The sequence below is a fragment of the Temnothorax longispinosus genome, unplaced genomic scaffold (assembly GCF_030848805.1).
Source record: "Temnothorax longispinosus isolate EJ_2023e unplaced genomic scaffold, Tlon_JGU_v1 HiC_scaffold_29, whole genome shotgun sequence".
Taxonomy (NCBI): domain Eukaryota; kingdom Metazoa; phylum Arthropoda; class Insecta; order Hymenoptera; family Formicidae; genus Temnothorax; species Temnothorax longispinosus.
This window is the reverse complement of record NW_027270110.1, coordinates 119,456-132,637: the sequence shown is the minus strand read 5'-3', so window position 1 is coordinate 132,637 and position 13,182 is coordinate 119,456. Positions and strand designations below refer to the sequence as shown.

General features: G+C 34.4%; 1 pseudogene; it reads left to right on the top strand.

Annotated features, from left to right (window-relative positions):
• Window positions 1-6,212: 6,212 nt before the first annotated feature.
• LOC139824195 (diacylglycerol O-acyltransferase 2-like) lies at window positions 6,213-12,875 on the top strand (annotated as a pseudogene).
• Window positions 12,876-13,182: the final 307 nt, after the last annotated feature.

Sequence of the window (13,182 nt, the reverse complement as noted above, 5' to 3'; positions counted from 1 at the left end):
AAAATTAAAAGGTTGACATTATCGACATCGAGGAAGTTCGCCAGTCACTGCAGGATCCCCTTAACTGCATCAAATATGTCAGACAAAAATATCAAAAAAGATTTTTAATTTTTTTCGAATTGCAACATTTTTCGTTATAAACTAATTTAATTTTGATGTTCACTAGCCAAAGGCTAATTAAAATTTAAAAAAAATTAAGCAGCTGTCTTCTGAATTATCAAAAGAGAAAAATTATCTGTAAAAGGGAAAAAGAAAAATAACAATTTAATGAATGACAATTAATTATATTATGCGATTAAAGAGGGTGGTTAGTCAAATCAATTTGATAAGAATTAGTTCAAATTTATGGAGAATATTCGTCTATGGGAATCTGTCGTCCATGCCAAAGTTGAAAATAATCATTTGCATGGTTGTCGAGTAATTATAATTACTTTTTTCAAAAAAGGTAAAAAAAGTGCCAAGTACACGCAATGTATTATTTTGTAAATTCAAAAATCTAACTTAAGTGGTAGCTTTATATCTTTTTCACAAAATTATATTATTTAACTTAACTCAAGTGACATGTATTTAAAAAAAAGATGTAAAATCTTTAATTTCTTCTTCACAAAATATGGTAATTATTCAGTTTACACCCCTCACCTCCGATTTTGATGAAATTGATGAATTATATTACCTAACTTAACTCAAGTGACATGTATCTAACTAATTTATTATATATAATATGTGGCAGCCGTCGTCACCAGGAAGTCGCGGAAAGTACTGGAGACATTGTACGACGCGACAGGTTAAAAAGATCGATGCAATCTGTCAAATTGCAATTACTCCGATTTGTTTGACAGGACTTCGTGTTCTCCTAGCAACCGGGTTTTGCAAAAAGTCGCCCATAGATGGATGTCGTAACTCGTATTTCAAATTCTGTCGTGAGGAAATATAAAGGCGTGCGGTTTCGAGGAAATTCGGCGATTCGGCGAATTGTCCTGGCGATACATATACAGGTCAAAACGCCTTGTCTTTTGGATAACAAGAATCCTCCTCGTTCATACGAGGAAGGAATCACCAAGAGGCGCAAGACTCGCCCTCTTCCTCTTGATCAGATTTTCGCGGTCAAGAAGAAGGCGGTTGCGCCCGTCGCAGCCCCAGGCGCTAGTCGTCCAGTGGAAGGCGCTAAGCCGCTTCCTCCAGGCGCTAATCGCTCAGCTTCCGGCGCAGGACGCCTGGCTCACGGCTCCAAGCCGTCGTCTGCCGGCGCAAGGCGCCCTGTTCCCGGCGCCAGTCGCCCAGTCTCCGTCGCTCCGCCGACTCCTAGCGCTAGTCGCTCTTCGACTTCCTGCGCTAGTCGCTCGTCCCCCGGCTTAACGCCGACTTCCGGCGCCGGTCGCCCCACCGGCCATTCGCCAATCCTCGGCGCAAGTCGCCCAATCTCGGTGGAATCAACAACGCCAAAGAGGAAACGGCTATTTGAAATCGGGACGTCGACGCCAGAATCAGGAGGGTCTACGCCGAAGAATCCGTGGGTTCTTCCATTCTTGATCTCTCCGCCTCCGTTATCACCCATCAGGAGGAGTAAGGACTACTGAAGGGACGCAGACATTACGGCAGAAAAATCCAGATTCCTCGACGCAATGTGATTTCTGCCCAGTGCTCTGAATGTCAACGTGAAGAAATTCAAGCAAGCGTGGGTAAACGGTGCACCCTGTGCCCTTTACCCATAAAACTGCTGGGCTGCTGCCCAATCCCAGGTCCTATCAGCTGGGTAACGGATGCAGCCGGTAGTACTGAACAGGGTAGCGTTTCGCGAGGCGAGCGCGGCGTGCTCGTGCGTGGGAGGTGCCCAATACGAGCGGGGTATATGGCGCACCACGTGCCGTATATTCCTAAGCCGTGTCGACTGCTGCCGAATCCCGGATCTCCGGGCTAACCGATGAGCGACGCGTTAATAGTACGGAGCGACTTGTGCGATTACGTGGTAGTTGGGGGCATGGCACCAGCGACGGCGACTCGTCAAACGTGAGCTAAAGATCGCTCGATACGAGTACTACGGGGGTAGGGAGCCCCGCCGGGAAGCTACCGGTGCCCTACCAGATGGTGTCGGACTCGTAGGGGCAGAAGATTCGCATAACCGAGTGAGCGGCATAGGGGGCCTAGTGTGGGTCACGCTATGAAGCTTATGTTGCGCATTACCTATAATGGGGGTGTTATGGCACCCCAACCCTGTAGTTGGGCTGATCTAATCCGAGTGGATCACGCCCGCTGCAGAAACCCTGCTACCTGGGGAACACCACAGGTACAATAGTGAGTCATGAGTGCGTTACGGGAAACCGTGCCCCTACGTTTGAAGGGTCGGCTGGTCCGGGAGTATGTAATCGTCAGGTATGGGTTCTGTAAGGGGAAAATTCCCGGTGTCGGCTCTGATTCTAGCGTGAAGGGAAGTACTGCTGACGTTGATCGCACTCCGACCACGGGGAGGATTGTGGGGGGGCTAACCGCCCCCCCAGACCCCCTGGTGCGGTCGTAACTATGACTCTCATTATAGTAGCCAAATGCCTCGTCATCTAATTAGTGACGCGCATGAATGGATTAACGAAATTCTCACTGTGCAGACGGAACATCGAGAAAAACAGGATTCGTCAACGCAGACGGAATCATCTGAATCCATTCTAGCAGAGAAAAGGGAAGCAGCGACGCAAACCAAACAGCGTGGAGGACGAGGACGAAGACGAGGACGACACGGAAAATAATTTTGTGAAGCAAGAAATATTATGCAAAAATGTTGTAATGTTCCAAAGTAATATGTTCTAATAAAATGTTAAAATAAATAACAAAAAAAGCAACAAAAAAATCTTAGCGATTATTTAATCGGACGATGTTTCGTTCAAAAATATATAAATCTAATAAATTTTTATTGTAAAAAAACTTTGCGCTGCTAGACTTTGAAAAAACATTAAAATTTAAACATTAGTACTAAGATTTTTGATTGAATAAAAAAAAAAGAACCCCTTGATTATTAGCAATTTTTATTAATTCTATTATATTCTTCAGTTTTTTCTACCCCTATTTCATATATAATTCGTTAAGATTTGGTTGATTAGTTCTGGACATATAGAAATTTTGGTAAATTTGGCACATACACACACACATACATACATACAGACATTTTTTAAAATTGCAATTTTTCGACGTTTTACAACATTCTGAACACATTCAGAAAAACAAAAAAAATTTTTTTTTTATATACGAAAACAAAGCTTCCTCTATGAGGAAGCAAAACATAATTTAGGGAAGAAAGCGACAGAAGTAAAAAAGCAGCGCCAAGTTTTTTTACAAGAAAAATTTATTTATTTTGTTTTAATTAAATATTTTTATTTTGTACTGTTACTTCTTTAATTCTTTGTAATTAAAATGATTCTTTGTAATATTAAAAATTTGTTAAAAAGAATTAAAAAGCTATTACCACTTGGGTTAGAATAGGAAGATCCTTGAATAGGAATACGAAGATACCACTTGGGTTTTATTTCTTTAAAGTTGCATAACAATTATCTTTCAAAGCAATATACATATTCTTTTTACAATTGGCACAATTTGATTTAAAGATTTCACATACATATTTTTTTGAAATACATGTCATTTGAGTTAAGTTAGGTAATATAATTTTGTGAAGAAGAAAATAAAGATTTCACATTTTTTTTTTAAATACATGTTATTTGAGTTAAGTTAGATAATATAATTTTGTAAAAAAGATATATATAAAGCTATCACTTAAGTTAGATTTTTGAATTTACAAAATACATTGCGTGTACTTGGCACTTTTTTTTACCTTTTTTGAAAAAGGTAATTTTGTACTGATATCACCTATTTTGTAGTGTTAAGGCTCCTGGTCCCTGAGCCGAGAACTCTGCGTTGACGGTGGCGACGTACCGTCGCGGCAGAAATCAGAATTCTCTCCAATGAAGAATTCTGTCCTTTGTGACATGTTGACAACCTATTTTGTTGTGCATGCTATTTCTTTATTATTCGCTCTGTGCTTGTGCTCTAACGTTTAACGTATTCGTGAAAGTCGTAAAATTGGCCGAAAAGTAAGATTTGCATGCGGAAGGAACGTTTTCACCTCCTTTTGATAGTCATTAAATGGCTGTTTTTCTTGTATGTTTATTAGGCTTCGTTTTATGGCTGTTTGTTTATTGTCGAGGGAAAAGGGTATTATAGTTTTCGGCCAATTTCAGAAGTGTTCTGAAACGATGTATAGTGATGTTTTATTGAAATGTCTTTTTATTTGAAAATGGCATGCACAACAAAATTGGGTGTTTTCCTCGCGTCGATAGTAAGAATCCAATATGGCCGCGGTGACTACCCAGGAGCCTTAAGGTGATCCTAAAGCCGTGATCCTAGCCGGTTTTTTTCAGTTTTTTTCTTAGCACTAATCTTGTAATTGGCTTTATAGAAATGCAAAATTCTTGTCTAGAATTAAAGTACGCATCAAAATCTAGATCATGGTGGTCGAATTTATATCGAAAACGAAAAAAAATTAATATTTTTTGTTATACGTGATGACCACCACATATAAATTCGACCATCATGACCTAGATTTTGATGCGTACTTTAATTCTAGACAAGAATTTTGCAATTCTATAAAGCCAATTAAAAGATTAGTGCTAAGAAAAAAACTGAAAAAAACCGGTTAGGATCACAACTTTAGGATTACCTTAAGCAAGGATCTGCAAAAATTTTATTTTTTATTTTTTAATTATTCACAAAATTAGCAATAACAACAAATACATAAAAATTGTTAATATTTAAGTAAAAGTAAATTATACATTTCTCACAAAAATTGAAGGAACATTAAATTATCTTTAAAAATAGGCAAAATTCAAGCAGCTGTAACTTTGTTAAAAATGAATAAAATTTAAATTTCAAGCTTAAAACCTCTACTTTCGAAAGGTTACTATTATTTTTTAGTTTCTGTAAGTTTGGTAACTTTTTCTTATAAAAAATTACCAGCTGGACAAAATATAAATTTTTCTCTCACTTTGTAGGCCTGTCACGTGCAAAAAAAAATCTGCAAAAATTTTCAACTTTCCAATGTAAAAGCTTGAAGTTTTCTTTCCAAAATCTTCTTTTAAAAATGTTTCTACGTGTGCGCTTTGTTGTTCTGTACAATTGTTTCTGGGTCAAAATGAAAAAGATAAAAATCGCTAATTTTTACATTATTTTCATCAATTTGTATCACATCTACGTTATTTTAAAAAATTTGGCAATTATACCGTTTAATAGAGCAAAGCTTTCAGCTTTAAGAATCTGTTTTTTTAATTGCAATACGATGATTTCTAAGGGAGTTATGAGCAATCAATGTCAAAAAGCTTATTTCTTGTTCAATCCGCGATAAATTACTAAATTAGTAACAAAAAATTGTAGAAACATTAAAAAAAAGATTTTGCAAGAAAAACTTCAAGCTTTCACGTTAAAAAGTCGAAAATTTTCGCGGATTTTTTTGTGAACATGACAGGCCCACAAAGTGAAAGAAAAATTTTCTATTTTGTCCAGCTCGTAGTTTTCTATATGTAAAAATTACCAAACTCACAGAAACTAAAAATAATAGTAACTTTTTGAAAGTAGAAATTTCAAGCTTTAAAATCCTTCAAAATATTTCATTAAAACCATGTATAAATAACAGATAAAAGAAGGAAAAAGAAGACCATCAGTATACAAAGATACCTCAAAAAGAAAGAGAAATAGGAAAAAAAATTATATTTTTCTTAAGTATGGCATATTCTCCCGAGTTACCCTAATAATAATTTTGTCAAGGTATATATGTATATATATACCTATATATATTCTCTCTTTGTAATTGGCGCAGTATTAAAAGATTTCACATATTTTTTTTAAATAGATACCACTTGTTATTTAAGTTTTTTTTGAGGTAGATATCACTTGGATTGAATAAAGTAAAAATTTTGTAATATAATAATTTTGTTAAGAAAAATTAAAGCTACTACCACCTAGGTTAGAATAAATTATATTTATTTTTTAATTTAAAATTAATGATACTACCACTTAGTTTTTTTCGAGGTAACAACCACGCGTGTACTTGGCGCCTTTTTATTAAAGTCGTGACCGTAAACGTCCTGAAAAATTTTTCGCGCAGTCTCCGTGAGCTTTAAAATGCCCAGAAAGGCGGAATCGCTGTTTTAAAAAACGTGTAAACATTATCGAAAAAATATTACGCGGATAATTACGCAACAATTAAAGTTGATTATCGAAATGCTTCCACCTGATGTCGTTTCCATTAAAACTGCAAAACAGTGTTTTTACAGATAATTTTGAAGAAAATTTGTTCTTATTATAAATATTATTATACACTATATGACGACGGTGCCCCCTTTGCTACGTCACACCGTTAGACCGGCGCGGCATAGACGCCTGCTTCTTACGACCGACGCTCAGCCGCTAGCACGTGCTTGGAGGGGGAAAAACGGCACCGCGATCCGGTCTCTGGAGATCACTGTACTCACAATCAGTACTGTAGAGACCGCGGTACAATATTTTCTGTTCTGTAGGACAGGAGTGCAATCTGAAATTCTTTATATAGTTGCCGCGACAACTTGCTTGATTTGTAGGTAATGAGTGGAATGCGGAAAAATGTGAATATCATAGTGATCTAACTATTTAAGCTCCAGTGTATATAGTGTGAACTAGTGGTCGGAATTACTTGTACTTTTGAGGCAATTTTTGAAAGCTACTTCTACTTCTCTCACTTTGCATCTCCGCTCGACTGGCACCACACAAGTGATGAGCGTTAGAATCCCTATACAGGGACTCTAATGAGCATGCCGCTCAAGCACCAGGACTGTCACATGTCCGCAGGAGGCGGTTTTGCGAAAGGAGCTCTTTCTAAAATTACTAATCTCTATCCTTATCGAGTTATTTCTTATCGAAATCTTTTACGTCTTCTTTATTTTTTTTATATAAGCTATCAATATATTTATATTATAATTACAACGTGACATAGCTTGTTTGTCAGTGAAGATAAAAATGTGTGTTTAATTTAGAATGTTTATCCATTTTATATATTTATTTTAGAAAAAGAATTCATAATTCGTATTTAGTGATTATTAAGAAGAGTTGCAAGCTCGTGCGGACATGTAAAACCAATTGTTTGAATTTATTTTCCAATAATAGAAGATTTGATTGTTTGAATAATTCGAATGTGAAAGAAATTTTGAACGAAAATAGTAGTTTTTTGGTGGTACGCCGGTTTCGATATATTTGTCTATAATTTCAAAAAGAATAACGTGAGGGGCTTGACAAGGTTTAAATTTTTTAGAAAATTTTAAATTAATATTAAGAAAGAACATCGTCTGCATTTTTCTATTTCTTTATTTTTTAAATAATAAATCAGAATTTTGTTTATCACGTTTTTATATTTGATATTTACATAAATTGAGCAGCATGTGTTATTTCATAGTGTGGTACTATGTGTTTCTGGATGCATCAGAAAAAATTTATTTATATTCAGAGCAATAAATTTATTTCATTACATAAATGTTACTGATGGAAAATAAATTTTGATAAAGTGTAGTAATATTTTATTATTTGCATTCTTATATACTCTATTTATTCCGTTTATTTATCCCGTAAAACCGTTTATTTATATGTCGCAGAGAACTAATTGTATCGTAATTGATTCAATATTTTTTATGAAAATAAAAGAAAGAAGTATTTTTATATAGTTTATTTTGAATTGTATATATATATATGTGTATATAAAAGGTGATTTATTCACGCAATTTATTCATCGCAATTTCTAAATGTACAATGTACAAACAAACATGTTTTGAAAGCAGTTTTGCATAAATAAGTATTCAAGGATAATAAATTGCTAATTACTACGTTCTACAAAAAAAAAGGCATAGTGAGGGCCGATTTCACAGTCTCCGATTAACTTGATCCTCCGATTAAACTCACTCTGCATCTCTTTCTAACTGTCCCCTTAGAAAGAGACGAAGAGTGAGTTTAATCGGAAGATCAAGTTAATCAGAGACTGTGAAATCAGCCTGAGGATAAAAGATTCATTTTTCATAAGAATAGAAAGTCAAAGTAGATATAGTAGAATACTTGATTGAAAGTTCCAATTCGTGTGAGGTTCTCGATTAATTAAATCAGCAACTTGATTCATCTAAAGAATTAAAGAATAAAGACAACTTCCAATTACTTATATAAAAATTTAATCACAGGCGAATAATTGTGTATGAATTAAATAGGAAGGATTGGATTTCTGCAATAATTTGGACTCGATACGAAGATTTAGCGAAGATCGAGCATGGAAATTTTAGGCGTGAAATTTGCACCGTTAAATGTACCTCTACAAAGAAGACTACAAACGTTAACTGCCGCGATATGGATATTCATCACCCTTTTCGGTGCTTTTTGGGGTTACATAATCACGGCTTATCTTCTACTCCACACAGAAACAATACGTTACTTCCTGGTACCGTACTTCCTCTGGATGTATTACGATTGGGACACCTGCTATCGTGGCGGTAGAAGGTAATAATTCTACTAATCACACTATTAAAGTAGCCGACACTGTGTACAAATAAAAATTTTGACAATTGCTTGAAGACAATTAATGCAGTACAGTAAATGAATAAAAACTATAAAAAGTTTGTTGTGACATTTATTGAATGTTATATAAAAGAATAATATTAGCCGCGCGATAAAAAAAGTGTTTATAGAAATGATTATTGATGAATTATTAATGTTTAAGAACTAACTATGTCTTATATTTCAGTGAATTATGGACAAGAGTGGTGAAAAAGAACGTATTCTGGCATTATTTTTGCAATTATTTTCCGTTAAAATTAGTGAAAACGGTGGACTTAAATCCCAATAAGTCTTATCTTTTCGTTTGTGTACCTCATGGTATTTTCTCGATGGGGATAATTAGTTCATTCGGAACGGACGCATTGGATTGCAAGAAGCTATTTCCCGGACTTGAAATACGTCCAATTACTCTCGATCAACACTTCAAAGTACCTCTGTTCAGGGAATATGTTTATTCCTTAGGTAAAAAGGTTTTTATTATTTTTCCTCTTTATTATAAATTTTCCTCGTTTATAATAAGCAATGAATTTTATAGTAAACGCTTTCGATATCTTTTGCAATACATAAATACATTTATGTGTAGTAATATTATACTAATAAATAACATATGATAATACGTAACGTATTTCTTGTCTGTAAAGAAGATTGTGTAAGTGTGCTCTGAGTTTTCATTAAGAAGAAACGGTTTGATATGTTATTGTAATGATAATAATTTAAGCGTGGATGCTTCGAAAGAGATATGTTTATATGTAAATGAATCTCGATGATTAAGCATTTATCCCACATTTTACGAGATAAGATTATAACAATAATGATGTTTACGCATACAGGTTTCTGCGCTTCTAGCGTGAGAAGTATCGAGTATTTATTATCAACACCGCCGGAAAGCCCGTATACAGGAAAAGCTACAATTTTTATTGTCGGTGGTGTTTCCGAAATGATGGAATCTACGCCAGGCACTTATCGTATTCTTTTGAAAAGAAGAAAAGGCTTCATAAATTAGCATTAAAACACGGGTGAGCGATTAAAGATATTTTTTTACATTTGCATATATAGTTTTTAACGTACACGAACTATATTTTAATGTTCAGCGAAAATCACATTAAAAGAAAATATTGTCTTGCAATCTGTTCAGATAATAGTTTTTATAAAACATGAATCACACGCCGTAGAACAATAGACACTCATAATAATCAATGCGATTCGAATCTAATACAATTTTATGATTTAGTACATCATTGGTTCCTGTCTTCTCCTTTGGTGAAACGGATTTATACAATCAAATATATCGTCCAGAAGGATCGACTTTTAGACGTATACAGAATCATATTCGCAATCTCATTGGCGTACCACCCGTCGTTTTCTCGGGCAGAGGGTTCTTTCAATATTCATTTGGCCTTATTCCGAAGCGATTACCTGTCACCGTAGTCGGTAAAGTTTATTTTGTGTTTATACAATTTTTCGTATTTATATTTATATTTATTTGTATTAATATAATTATTTCAAATTTCATGTTTTACTTTGTTTTAGTGGGCAGTCCTATCGAACTGCCGAAAATAACGGACCCCACGCCTGAAGAAATTGACATACATCATGAAAAATTCATCAAACATTTGGTTGAACTCTTTGAGACGCAAAAGCACTATTATATAAAAAATTCAGAAAAAGTTACTCTCGAACTCAAAGTATAATGCGTATAACTTTTTCTGCATTTTTTATATAATTGTGCTTTTGCGTCTCAAAGAGTTCAACCAAATGTTTGATGAATTTGTCATGATATGTGTCAATTTGGTGAAACTGGCCTTTAGAGAGATGCAAAAAGTTTCACAAGAGAGTGATCTGAATTAGCATCTTAAGGGGACCGGGAGGGTCAAATTGCCAGAAAATCATGCTTGTTTTTCGAAATATTTTGACAATATTTTGACAACATTTTAACAATATTTTGACAATATTTTGTGACAAACCAATTAAATGTGCGCGAAAGTAAAAGAGGTATATTATATATTATACATATAAACACTAACATATAAAAAGTAGAAAAAATAAATAAAAAAAAATATTTTTTATATTAACAAATACGCATATAAATATATGATGTATATGGTTGAAGTAAATACCGCTTTTCTTTTCAAGATCGCCGTTTTGCAATAATATATCGGCTCTCGGTGGTCTGATCAAGGCGAATTTTAATTAGAAATCTTGAGGAAGCAGCTTATCATTATTCGATAAATTACTACAAGAAACAATAAATCGAATAAAAATTGACAAAATGGCAGTTATTATTAAGAAAAAATTTAAATTTTTCTGTCTTTTTACAATAAAAAAATTAATATCTCAAAATAAAATATATTTACGGGCTTGTCCATGATTCACCTGAGAGCCAGATGAACGAACATTGCTTTAAAATTAAAATTAATTCGAAGCTTAGTTTCAGAGAAATCACTGCAAAAAGTTAAAAAGTAAAACTTGGAGAAAAGCGCGTTTAAATGCGATTTACACATCAATTTTAATCATACTTTAATTATGATACTTACTTACTTTAATTAATGATACTTACTTTATACAAAAAACTATTAGATAATAATTTCAAAAAATAAAATTTAAAAAATTGAAGATCTGACTCCCCCCCAGTCCCCTTAAGGAGGTTGAAGCGATCCAGTTGAGTCAATTGACGGTTTAGAAAAAAGTTTTTTATTAGGTCATTAAAAAATCTGTATTAGGTATCATTTTATTCTCCATACGCTGCTATTGCATAAAACGTATAGTAAAAGTATCATATTATGCATCTTTATATTTTAATTAGCTAAAAACGAAACACTTTTTTGCCAATGCCAACTTGAAAACTTGTAGTATTGCTAATTATTTCAATATAAAAATGGCATGAATATATGTTTTGCCGTTGACAGAATGAAATAATGATTCTTACTGGTAGCTCCCTTGACAATTATATAAGCTATCGATTTTTTAATAACTTTCCGTCGATTATATTAAATACAATTGAAACTTGGCAACGTTTCACTTTTATGGGGTTGGTAGCAGTACTCGCCTCTGTGTTGAGCCACGTAACGGCAGTTGCTAAACGTAAACATGCCGGTGAATTTTCTGTCATTCTGGATAAGAGGTTAGGTGCCCGCGTTTTGGCTATACCCAAATCCTGTCGGTATGTGCACGTTTTTGGTTCTCTTCCGTGCTGTGTCTACTATTTTGTAGTAATGTCAACGATTTTAGGGTTCTCTTTTATGTTATGTTCACAATTTTTGGTTTTCTTCCGTTAGATTCATGATTTTTGGTTTTATTTCCAAAGAGAATCAAAAAATCGTGGACATAGCACGGAAGAGAACCACAAAAATGTGCACATACCGACAGGATTCGGGTACAGCCAAAACGCGGGCGACGCTGCGTTGCCACATCTACCTACTCGCGAACTATCAACTGCTATTTCAGTCTAATTTCGATCGCTTTAACTTGTAATATATTTGTTATTAGATGGTGAATACGTGTTTTCTTGCGTTCTAAATGTTCGCATTAATTTACTGTACGCGTAGGCACGTTTTTTGAGCGTTTATATAGACTAGATATTAAAGAAAATTGGGATCAATCATCGCCGTCAACGCTTTCTCCATCTAACCCCATGTAAAACGACGCATTTTTGGAAATTAATATCTCAGCTTCTGGATGGTCAATAAATCTGAAATAATTCTCACACATGCGGTAGATCCTATACTATCATATATATTTTTTACAAACTAAAATCTAGAGTTGACCAAAACTGCTTCAACCTCCTTAATGCATCTAAGTTATGTGCATTATATACACATATGTATAAAACTGTGCGTAAACAACAAAATGTTACATTTATCTAAAAATAAAAAAATGTATATTATAATATTTGTGTAATAATAATTTATTTTGTATATAAAATAAAAAATTAAGGACGTCAAGAATGATAGGTTATAAGGACGCTGAGATGTTATAAATGCTGGGGGTTCTGGCATATGGCGAAAGAGTGCAAGAAGGAGGAAACGTGTCTACACTGTGCAGGGAGCCACGGATCAGAGAGATGTGTGATGAAGGATAAAATGAATGAAATTAAATGCGTCAATTGTATAGCAAGAAATAGGTTTATCAAAAAAGGTAAACTAGATATTAGTCACAGCATAAATGCTGTCCATGTTATGTGAGTGCTCTCAAAAAAGAGAGGCAGAAAACGAAATACGAAAGCGAGTATTGACAACAGTGTAATGGAGTAGATCAAACAAATACAGATATAATGAATAGTTTAATAGTCTTCTATATACAAGGTTTATTACGTCATTATGAAGAAATCGTACATTTTATAATTGAAGAGAAGCCCAGTATATGTTGTGTTACGAGGTTTACTGTTTTGAAGGTCTGGGAAATGGAATGAAGCTTGTCTTTTATATTGCACACACGAACGTTACTTTATTGCTAAACGGCGATATACCGACATCTTGTCTTGTCGGGACTCGTGGTACTAGTGAGTGTTACAGCGCCCTTCAATAGGGGAAAAGTGTACATAAGTGTATAATGTGCAAGTGCACTTCAACTCAACTTAAGTAACTA